Source organism: Pituophis catenifer, unplaced genomic scaffold (assembly GCF_029215685.1).
Source record: "Pituophis catenifer annectens isolate HBS135680 unplaced genomic scaffold, rPitCat1.0.hap2 SCAF_16, whole genome shotgun sequence".
Lineage (NCBI taxonomy): Eukaryota > Metazoa > Chordata > Lepidosauria > Squamata > Colubridae > Pituophis > Pituophis catenifer.
In genome coordinates, this window is record NW_027256896.1 from 11100833 (window position 1) to 11111271 (window position 10439).

At 46.8% G+C, this 10439-nt stretch overlaps 1 protein-coding gene across 1 annotated transcript in view; it reads right to left on the reverse strand.

Moving 5' to 3' along the window:
• The window catches only part of ABCA3 (ATP binding cassette subfamily A member 3), an 81932-nt gene extending 77091 nt beyond the window's left edge, over positions 1–4841 (reverse strand). The window contains exon 1 of the mRNA XM_070954946.1: positions 4814–4841. The gene's annotated coding sequence lies outside the window, so the exon portion shown is untranslated. The remainder of the gene's footprint in view (positions 1–4813) is intronic.
• Positions 4842–10439: the final 5598 nt, after the last annotated feature.

Sequence of the window (10439 nt, forward strand, 5' to 3'; positions counted from 1 at the left end):
TATTTATCCAGGAATCAGCCTAGAATTTCTCCATGGCCACAAACTAAGTCCAACTTCTCTTCAATTCTGTTGACCGTTATCTAACTCCAAGGAGGCATTAACGGTTAGTTGAGTACATTCCTATGCATAGGCATAATTAGCAATAAATAAATTTAATTGGACCTTCATGTGCGGGCCTGATCTTTCCCATCTTACATACTGTAGACAGATCAATCAAGATCTGGTTATGTTCCTTTCCCAGCCAGTTTCATCTATTAGTGGTTAAGGGACTGGGATAGAAAGCGGGATACCACGAGTTCAAGTCCTGCCTTAGCCATGAAAGCCAGCTGGGTAGGTCTGGGCCAGTCCCTCTCAGGGTTGTTGTTGTAGGAAAAATAGGAGGAGGAAGTTATGTTGGATATATTTGCTGCCTTGAGATTTTGTTTTGTTTTTTTGTAAAAACAATAGAGGCGGGATGCGAGTAATTAGCAAATGAATAAATATAATCTTGAAAGCATGAGAGATGATGGCCGATTACTTCTGGAGGGGGAAGGGGAGGAAATAGCTCATCGAATCAAAGTCCAGCAGATATTTCAAGGTGCAATTATGGGAAACATGGGCTGTACATTCACAGTTCAAGGTTTCAGCATAGAAAACAAGGACTTTCACGCTGTCTTTGCCACTGAAACTGGTGTCGATAGCACGGGAAGTTCTGCTAGGCAACCAACTCAAGACAATGAACAGATGTCATCAGTTCAATGAAGGGCAGAGAAGGACCAGCAGATTCCCCTTGGGACAAGCTGGAACCAAAGGACTTCCTAATGGATGTTTCCCTCCCCCACCCCAATAGGGCTCATGGATAGAAGTGAGTTAAGACTGATCAGATGAAAGCAGAGATTCATTCGTTCATTCGTGAAATGGTATAGGTTCTCCTGCTTGAGTAGGGGGCTGGACTAAAAGACCTCCAAGTTCCCTTCCAGCTGATTCTATTCTATTCTATTCTATTCTATTCTATTCTATTCTATTCTATTCTATTCTATTCTATTCTATTCTATTCTACGCAATCCTATCCTATCCTACCCTTTCCTATCCTATTTTTATTCCATATTCTATTCTATTCTATTCTATTCTATTCTATTCTATTCTATTCTATTCTATTCTATTCTATTCTATTCTATTCTATTCTATTCTATCTTTATTCCATATCCTATCCTATCCTATCCTATCCTATCCTATCCTATCCTATCCTATTTTTATTCCATATTCTATTCTATTCTATTCTATTCTATTCTATTCTATTCTATTCTATTCTATTCTATTCTATTCTATTCTATTCTATTCTACTCTATTCTATTCTACTCTATTCTATTCTATTCTATTCTATTTTTATTCCTATTCTCTATTTCCATATTATCTCTTCTCTTCTCTTCTCTTCTCTTCTCTTCTCTTCTCTTCTCTTCTCTTCTCTTCTCTTCTCTTCTTTTCTCTTCTCTTCTCTCTTCCCTTCCCTTCCCTTCCCTCTTCTTTTATCTTCCTTCCCTTCCCTTCCCTTCCCTTCCCTTCCCTTCCCTTCCCTTCCCTTCCCTCTTCTTCTCTTCTCTTCTCTTCTCTTCTCTTCTCTTCTCTTCTCTTCTCTTCTCTTCTCTTCTCTTCTCTTCTCTTCTCTTCTCTTCTCTCTTCCCTTCCCTTCCCTTCCCTTCCCTTCCTTTCCATTCTATTCTATTCTATTCTCTCAATTTTGTGCCACCCCCATTTTTGGAGACTCATGTGACTCTAAGAAAGTATTTGAAGGCTGACTATGGAATAGGATACAATTACAGGCAGTCCTTGACTTACGACCATTCGTTTAGTGACTGGTCAAAGTCACAACAGTACTGAAAAAAAAGTAGTTTACGACTGTTTTTCACACTCACGACCATTGCAGCCTCTCCCTGGTCACGTGAATACAATTTGGACACTTACCAACTAACTCATACTTATGATGGTTTGCAGCGTCCCAGGGTCACGGGATGCCCTTTCGCCACCTTCTGACAAGCAGAATCTGTGGGGAAGCCGGATTCACTTAAGAACCTTGTTACAGCTGCAGGGATTCACTTAACAACGGTGACAAGAAGGGTCGTAACGTGGAGCAAAATTCACCTAAGAAATGTCTCGCTTAGCCACATGAATGTTGGGCTCAACTGTGGCCATAGGCCAAGGACTGCATGAAGTTGGATTCAAAACAAAACAACCCCCCCAAAAAAATAACGTTTGAAGCAAAGACGGAGTGTTCGCCCAGCTTTTTTTTTTTATATATAATTTGATTTATATGCCGCCCTTCTCCGGAGACTCAGGGCGGCTTACAGTGCGTTAAGCAATAGCCTTCATCCTTTTGTATATTTATACAAAGTCAGCTTATTGCCCCCACAAACTGGGTCCTCAATTTACCTACCTTAGAAAGGATGGAAGGCTGAGTCAACCTTGAGCCTGGAGAGATTCGAACCTGCAGTAATTGCAGGAAGCTGGTCTTAATAACAGGGTGCTTTAGACCACTGTACTACCAAGGCTCCTACTCCCAGAGTGGGAGTTGAAGTCCACAAGTCTTAAAGTTGCCAAGGTTGGAGACCCCTGCCCTAAGCCATGCTTTTTTTTAAAACTATATGAAAGCTTCCAATACAGTTCTAGACTGCATAAACAAAGAGATAGAATCAAGATAACGTGTAGTTGTTAATGCCACTTTATAAGGCCTTGGTAAGGCCACACTTGGAATACTGCATCCAGTTTTGGTCTTCACGATGTAAAAAAGATGTGGAGACTCTAGAAAGAGTGCAGAGAAGAGCAACAAAGAGGATTAGGGGACTGGAGGCTAAAACATATGAAGAACGGTTGCAGGAACTGGGCATGTCTCGTTTAATGAAAAGGAGGACTAGGGGAGACATGATGGCAGTGTTCCACTATCTCAGGGGCTGCCACAAAGAAGAGGCACAAAGAAGCTATCCTCCAAAGCACCTGAGGGCAGGACAAGAAGCAATGGGTGGAAACTCATCAAGGAGACAAGCAACTTAGAACTAAGGAGAAATTTCCTGACACTTAAGAACAATGAATCAGTGGAACAACTTGCCACCAGAAATTGTGAATGCTCCAACACTGGGAGTTTTTAAGAAGATGTTGGATAACCATTTGTCTGAAGTGGTGTAGAGTTTCCTGCCTAAGCAGGGGGTTGGACTAGAAGACCTCCAAGGTCCCTTCCAACTCTGTTATTCTATTCTATTCTTAACCCGGTGGCTTTGGTTCACACAATCCATCAAATACACACAAGCCAAATCCTGTTCAGTGGAACATGTGGGAAGGCAGCTGAGTTCCTGCCATTCCACCAGTGGTTCCCCCCCCCACACTGGCAGCTGCCCTCATTTGACCTTAATTACAGCGCCTCCCTGCCTAAGCCCAGGAGAGATCTGGCTCACACTCTTAGCAACCGAGAAAGCTGCTTTCTAAAGCAGGTCAACGCCAGCTGGATTCCCACCTTGTCTTTTCAAAGCCGTTGGTCGTAGCCGTGGTCTGGGTGGAAACTATAGTAACTAGACCGTTGGCATAACGCCAAACCAAAAGACTCGTCCTTCGCAAACCACACCGTCTGGGGGTCCCCCACCCAGCCGCTCTACACAGCCCGGAAGAGTGGAAAGATGCGGTTTGCCTTGTGCATTGGCTAGTTGTGACATTTAAAAAATAAAAAAAAACCCCGCAGATCGAGCATGATGATGGATGGTGCCTACCGCTGCCTCTCACTGCCGTCGTGCCAAGCCAGCTCATCTGCTTTTCCAAAGCGATCCTGGTTTTCTCAAAATCGACCTGAGAAAGGCCTTAAGATCAAGGCTCGTGCATAAAAACTTCTCCAGCCCGTTGCTTGCAAGGCCGACGACCGCCCCTTTAAGGACAAGACACCCCCATATAACCCACCCCCAAATCAAAAGGAAGGCCTGGCACAACATCAAAAGGGCTATGTCTCTTAAGGCCATCAACCTACCAAGCTTCCCGGCTGGCGAAGGGCAGGGAAAGCATCAACCCTAGGGTACCGGAACCGGCTTATCTGCCGATGGAGCTCTTTAAGCTGGCATGATAGGGCCCTTCCACCGCTGCCTTTGTGTTATGAAACCCAGACACCCCCCTCCCCTTTCTTCACCCACTCCCCACCTCTCCAGACAAGCCAAGGAACCAGACGCAGCCCCCTTACCCACCCCACCCCACCCCACCCCACCCCAAAGATGCCCAGGCAGGCTGGTTGAAAAAACATAGGAGCTGCTTTCTGTATAGGGAGGGAGGGAGGAAGGAAGGAGAGAGTGATGTCATTCGCCAGGCTGTGGGTGATTCATACCCTTGTTCATAACATTACGGAGGGGGTTCCAGCCAGCCAGAGGTGGGGAAGGGGCTCCCGGGAGCCTTGCAAGAAGGGCTTGCCTCCTGCAGCCAGGGAGGGTCTGGCAAAGGAGGAGAAAAAAAAAAGAGGGGGAAGAACGACAGGGCAGGCTGGTCCTAAGACAGACAGAGGGGAAGGGGCCGCCCTGGCTAGGAGAAGGAGGAAGAGGAAGATGCAACCTGGGGAGGGAGGGTGGCAGAGACCCCCGGGGCTTTTGAGGGGCAGGGAGAGGAGGGAGGCTTTGCAAAATGAAATGTGTATTTGTGTGGTTTTTTTTTTTTTTGCACCCGCATAAGGAGAACAAAATACACACACTGGAGGAGGGAGGGGCGGCAGGACAAAGCCAGCCAAGTCCGGAATGCAGAAGCCAAGGAGGTCCTGCCGGTTGGATGATCTCTCTCTCTCCCACGGTGGGGAGTGGGGGGGGGGGGCTCTTCTTACCTTGCTCAGTCTCGCCGCGCTCCAGGCTTCTCCGCTGCGTCTCCTCCTCCACCTCCGACGGTTCCTGCGGCTGCCGACTCCGTTGCCATCCCGGCTCTCCGGCACTAGGCGGGGAAGGAGGGAAGGAAAGAGGAGGAGGAGGAGGAGGAGGAAGAGGAGGGAGGCGGGCACGGAGCGCCGGCTGAGCCCCTCCCCGCTGACGCGCAGGGAACACGCGTGGGTGGGGGACACGAAAAGAGAGAGAGAGAGAGAGAGAGAGAGAGAGAGAGAGAGAGAGAGAGAGAGAGAGAGAGAGAGAGAGAGAGAGAGAGAGAGAGAGAGAGAGAGAGAGAGCCTTGTTTTGGAGCCAAATGGGGCGCTTTTCTCCCACCCCAACACGTTTCCTTCTCCTCCTCCTCCTCCTCTTCTTCTTCCTCCTCTTCCTCCTCTTCCTCCATCTGGTCCTTCTCCTCCATCCCTAGCTGATCGCTCCCGGTTGCCAATGGCACAACCGACCAGCCTCTTTGCGCTGCAGATGTGACGCCGGCTGAAATGCACCTCTGGAGAGATGCCGTCTCCTCCATCCTCCGCGGAAAAACTGCGAGGCGCCCAGAGAGCGAGCTCAGGGGCTGCAGATGCGACCCACCCAGGCAGCATCTCTCTTAAGCTACCTACCCTCCAAGGCAGGTGATGGATGGATTCGGGTAGATGGTACCTACCTACCTTCTCAAGCCAAGGATGGGCTTTGGTCCAGAAAAGTGAGCCTGGCCTCCTGGCCTAAAGCCTGCTTCATTTCATCTTCTGGCTTAAGGCAAGTCTTTTGGGATATCTTTACATCTTCCGACAGGCAGGGCTATCTGTGTAATGGAGTTTTAAATTTGGAGTTTTTAAATTTTTGGGTTTTTAACGAATTTCGGCCGCAAATGTAATAATTTTAATAATTTTTAAATTTAATTATGATGTTTGTATTGTGTTTTTACTTGATGTGCACTGCCCCGAGTCCTTCGGGAGAGGGGCGGTATAGAAATAAAATTATCTTATCTTATCCCCCCCTCCGCCCCCAAGAGGTGAGCCTCCCCCCTTCCACTCTGTTGAATTTCCAGTGTGAAGACCTGGTGTTGCCAATAAGCATGGGTGGGTGGTGGGGTCTGTGTGATGCAGCCTTAGAAACGGAGGGTGGCTTGTTAACCTTTTCATCTTCTGCATTTTAACCGGTTTTTATTATTAGGTGGAAGTTTTCATTCGTTCTTTTACGTTTTTGTTTTTTAACCTGTGTTTTGGTTTGTTGTTTCTTTAATGTTGCAAGCAGGGGTGAAATCCAGCAGGTTCTGACAGGTTCTGGTGAACCGGCAGCGGAAATTTTGAGTAGTTCGGAGAACTAGTAGCGGAAATTTTGAGTAGTTCGGAGAACCGGTAGCGGAAATTTTGAGTAGTTCGGAGAACCGGCAAGTGGGGTGGGAATGGAGATTTGGCAATATCCTTCCCCCAGGAGTGGGGAGGGAATGGGGATTGTGCAGTATCCTTCCCGTGGAGTGGAGTGGGAGTGGAGATTTTGCAATATCCTACCCCCAGGAGTGGGGTGGAATGGAGATTTTGCGGTATCCTTCTGAAGCCATGCCCATCAAGCCACGCCCACAGAACCGGTAGTAAAAAAAATTGGATTTCACCACTGGTTGCAAGCTGCCCTGAGTCACTTAGGCGAGGATGTATGGCGGTGTATAAATTCAGTAAATAATTAAATTCATTCATCTCGACGGTGACTACATATAGGGGTGAGGGAGGATTTCTGATGCATTGAAGCGCATGACTGGGCGAGGTCACAGCATCAGTGGGGCAGTGTCGGGCGCTAACAACTAGACCCGTGATGGCAAACCTATGGCACACATACCAGAGGAGGCACACAGAGCCCTCTGTGGGCATGCATGCCATCACCAGCTCCTCTTCTGGTTTCCTGTGTGCTGGTCTTTGTGGCGCTGGAGTGCTGGAAAACAGCCCAAAAAGCGGTCTGAAAATGGCCCGAAAAATAGCCAAAAAACAGGCATGTGTGCATCAGCCAGCTGGTATTTGGGTTTCCGGTGCTCTGGTGCACATCCATGCCCGCGTGTTCCAGTTTGGGCACTTGGTGCCAAAATGGTTTGCCATCACTGAATTAGACCTATCTGTGTAGAGTTGAAATTAGCTACTTTATTGCTCTCTGCCTATAGTACAGGAATCTACTCCAGACGGACAGCTTTCGCCTGGGAAAAGACCAGACAAGGCTTTTAAGGAATTCAGGGGTGGGGTCAGACCTAGCCCTCTTGTGTTTATGTAGAGAGTCTAGGCTGATTCCTCCTTTGAGTCCTCCTCCTCCTATCTGGGATGGCTGCTCTCCAAACAGATAACGATGCTGGAAGATCGGTGCTGAGGAACACTTAATGTCCCAACTCTTCCTGCTTCCTTGGAGACATCAAAATAACTGCTGGTCCGTCTTTGGATGGACCTGGTCTTTGGGTCACCTGAACAGGTTCGTGTTCCGATGTGTGTCTCCCTACGGGCCACAATAAAAACAAACGAAAAAACCCCAAAATCATCTCTTCCGCATCCTCCGGTTTACGGTTTAACTTTTCGGCTAACCAGTTGGTTAATCTCTCTATGCCAGGAAACCTTGCGTCTTTAGTTTGAAAAGTGTGATTTTGTAAGAATGTGAGCCACTTGGGTCATAACATACACCGACGCCAGTGGTGGGGTGCAACCCAGTGGTGAAATCTGAACCGGTTTGCTGGCTGGCCATGCGCAGAGTGCACCCGCACCAAATGCGAGCTGCGCACACTCAGTGGCGCCAAAAGGAGGCATGTGGTAAGTAGAACAGCGCGCGAGAGGGGTGTGATCAGCTGTGGCGCGCAATCTTTTTTTTTTTTTTTTTTTTACTTTTAAAAGCATTGCTTTTAAAAGTTAAAAAAAAAAAAAAGCCTCTGACGATCATGCTGCTCTGCTGGGATCGTCAGAGGCTTTTTTTTCTACAACCTCTTCGGCCTACATGCAAATTTCTGCCATTTCCATGCTTTCTGAACAGCAACATACAGGGGTGAAATGCTCCCGGTTCGGACCGGATCGCCCGATCTGGTAGCGATGGAGGCGGGTGGTTCGGAGAACCGGTAACAAAAATCCCTGCCCCCCCCCCATGCCCAGCTGAGCTGCACAATCATCAGAGGCTTTTTTTTTTACTTTTAAAAGCATTTTTTCTACAACCTCTTCAGCCAAAAAATGTTTTTAAAAGTAAAAAAAAAAAAAAAAACAGCCTCTGATGATTGCGTGGCTCAGCTGGGATCGTCAAAGGCTTTTAAAAGAAAAAAAACCTCTTTTTTTCTTTTAAATGCCTCTGATGATCCAAGCTGAGTTGCCTGATCGTCAGAGGCATTTAAAAGAAAAAAAGCCTCTGCCGATCAGGCAACTCAGCTGGGATCGTCAGAGCCTTTTGAAAGCATTTTTTTACAACCTCTTCACCAAAGAGGTTGTAGAAAAAATGGTTTTAAAAGTAAAAAAGAAAAAAAGTTGGCCACGCCTACCCAGTCACATTACCCCCCCCCCCACCACCACCACCACCAAGCCATGCCCACAGAACCGATAGTAACAAATTTTAGATTTCACCACTGGCAACATCCACAAGTGCTACCAATAGAAGAAACTATTTGGAGCTCAGGGTTGAAATGAGGGAGTCCTCGGTTGTTTTTTTTTTTGGGGGGGGCAGACATTTTATTTCCCAAACCTAGGTAACAATCACCAGTGCTGCTGCTGATGTTACCTAGCTGGGTAATGAAACGTCTGCAAGAAAACAACCAAAATCTAGAGACCACTGAGGAGCCCTCAAACGAGGGCTTGGTAGAACAGTGGTCTAAAGCACCCTGTTATTAAGACCAGCTGCCTGCAATTACTGCAGGTTCGAATCTCGCCAGGCTCAAGGTTGACTCAGCCTTCCATCCTTTCTAAGGTAGGTAAATTGAGGACCCAGTTTGTGGGGGAAATAAGGACTTTGTATAAATATACAAAAGTATGAAGGCTATTGCTTAGCACTTTGTAAGCCGCCCTGAGTCTCCAGAGAAGGGCGGCATATAAATCAAATTAAAAAAAACAACAACTTTGTAGTAGTTTTGAACTCCAATCCTGGTTTCTGGCTTCTCTGCACCGGACAGTTAATCCAGGATTATATGAGCTGCTTCCAGTCTTCATTAGGGCTCTTAGATACAGGCGTCTCCTCGATTAAACCAGTTTGCTGCCTTCTCCAGGCATGTTTATTTTCTTCTCGTTTCTCGGTAGCTTGTTTTGGCTACAATCCCACAGAGACTCCTCAGCTGAGGGGGAGAACACTGTTATTCAACGTACTGGTAACTCATGCTAGGCCAGCAACAGACACGAGATGGCAACACAGATTTAGCACGTGCCACATTTAGCATAGATAAAGGATGCTAAGAAATCCTGGGTGGCTTCTTTCTTTCTTTTTTCTTTTTATATGCCGCCCTTCTCCGGAGACTCAGGGCGGCTTACAATGCGTTAAGCAATAGCCTTCATACTTTTGTATATTTATACAAAGTCAGCTTATTGCCCCCACAACTGGATCCTCAATTTACCAACCTTAGAAAGGATGGAAGGCTGAGTCGACCTTGAGCCTGGTGAGAATTGAACTTGCAGTAATTGCAGGCAGCTGGATATTAAATGCTGCCTTAGTAGGAGGCATTAGCCTCCTACGCCACTCAGGCTTCCTTGTGCTTTTTCAGAATTTTTTAGAATGAAGATGGATTAGGGGACCAGAGGCTAAAATATATGAAGAACGGTTGCAGGAATATGGGTAGGTCTAGTTCAGGGGTCTGGACTCTGGAGCCGCATGTGGCTCTTTCACCCCTCTGCTGCGGCTCCGTCACTCAAAATATGCATCACTGCCAATGTGCGACACCTGCTGGCACGCAATTTATTGAGCTTTTCAACCCCCGGTAGGCCAACCATGGATAAATCCAAGAAAAGAAAAGTTTCAGAAGAAAACAGAACACTTAATTCAACTACATAGGCTAATTTTGTGGCCGCTCAAGAAATAGTCAGGCACGGGAAGGGTTTTGTGGCTCCCGGTGTTTTCTTTTCTGTGGGAAACGGGTCCAAATGGCTCTTTGAGTGTTTAAGATTTGAGCCGTAGCAGAGGGGTGAAAGAGCCACATGCGGCTCCAGAGCCGCAGGTTGCTGACTCCTGAACTAGACTTACCCAATTCCTGCAAACCGTTCTTTCTATGTTTTAGCCTTCAGTCCCCTAATCATCTTTGTTGTTCTCTACACTCTTTCTAGAGTCTCCACATCTTTTTTTATATCATGACGACCAAAACTGGATGCAGGATTCCAAGTGTGGCCTTACCAAGGCATTATAAAGCGGTATTAACATTTCACGTGATCTTGATTCTATCCCTTTGTTAATGCAGCCCAGAACTGTGTTGGCTTTTTTGGCAGCTGCTGCACATGGCTGGCTCATATTTAAGCGATTGTCCACTAGGACTCCAAGATCCCTCTCTAAGTTACTGCTATTGAGCTCACAGTTATTAGAAAGATGCTGCATTGGCTAGAAGTGCAGGATTTCTTAAAAGTATGGCACTCCAAAACCGTAATTTGTTCATTTTCCCCATCAACTGGA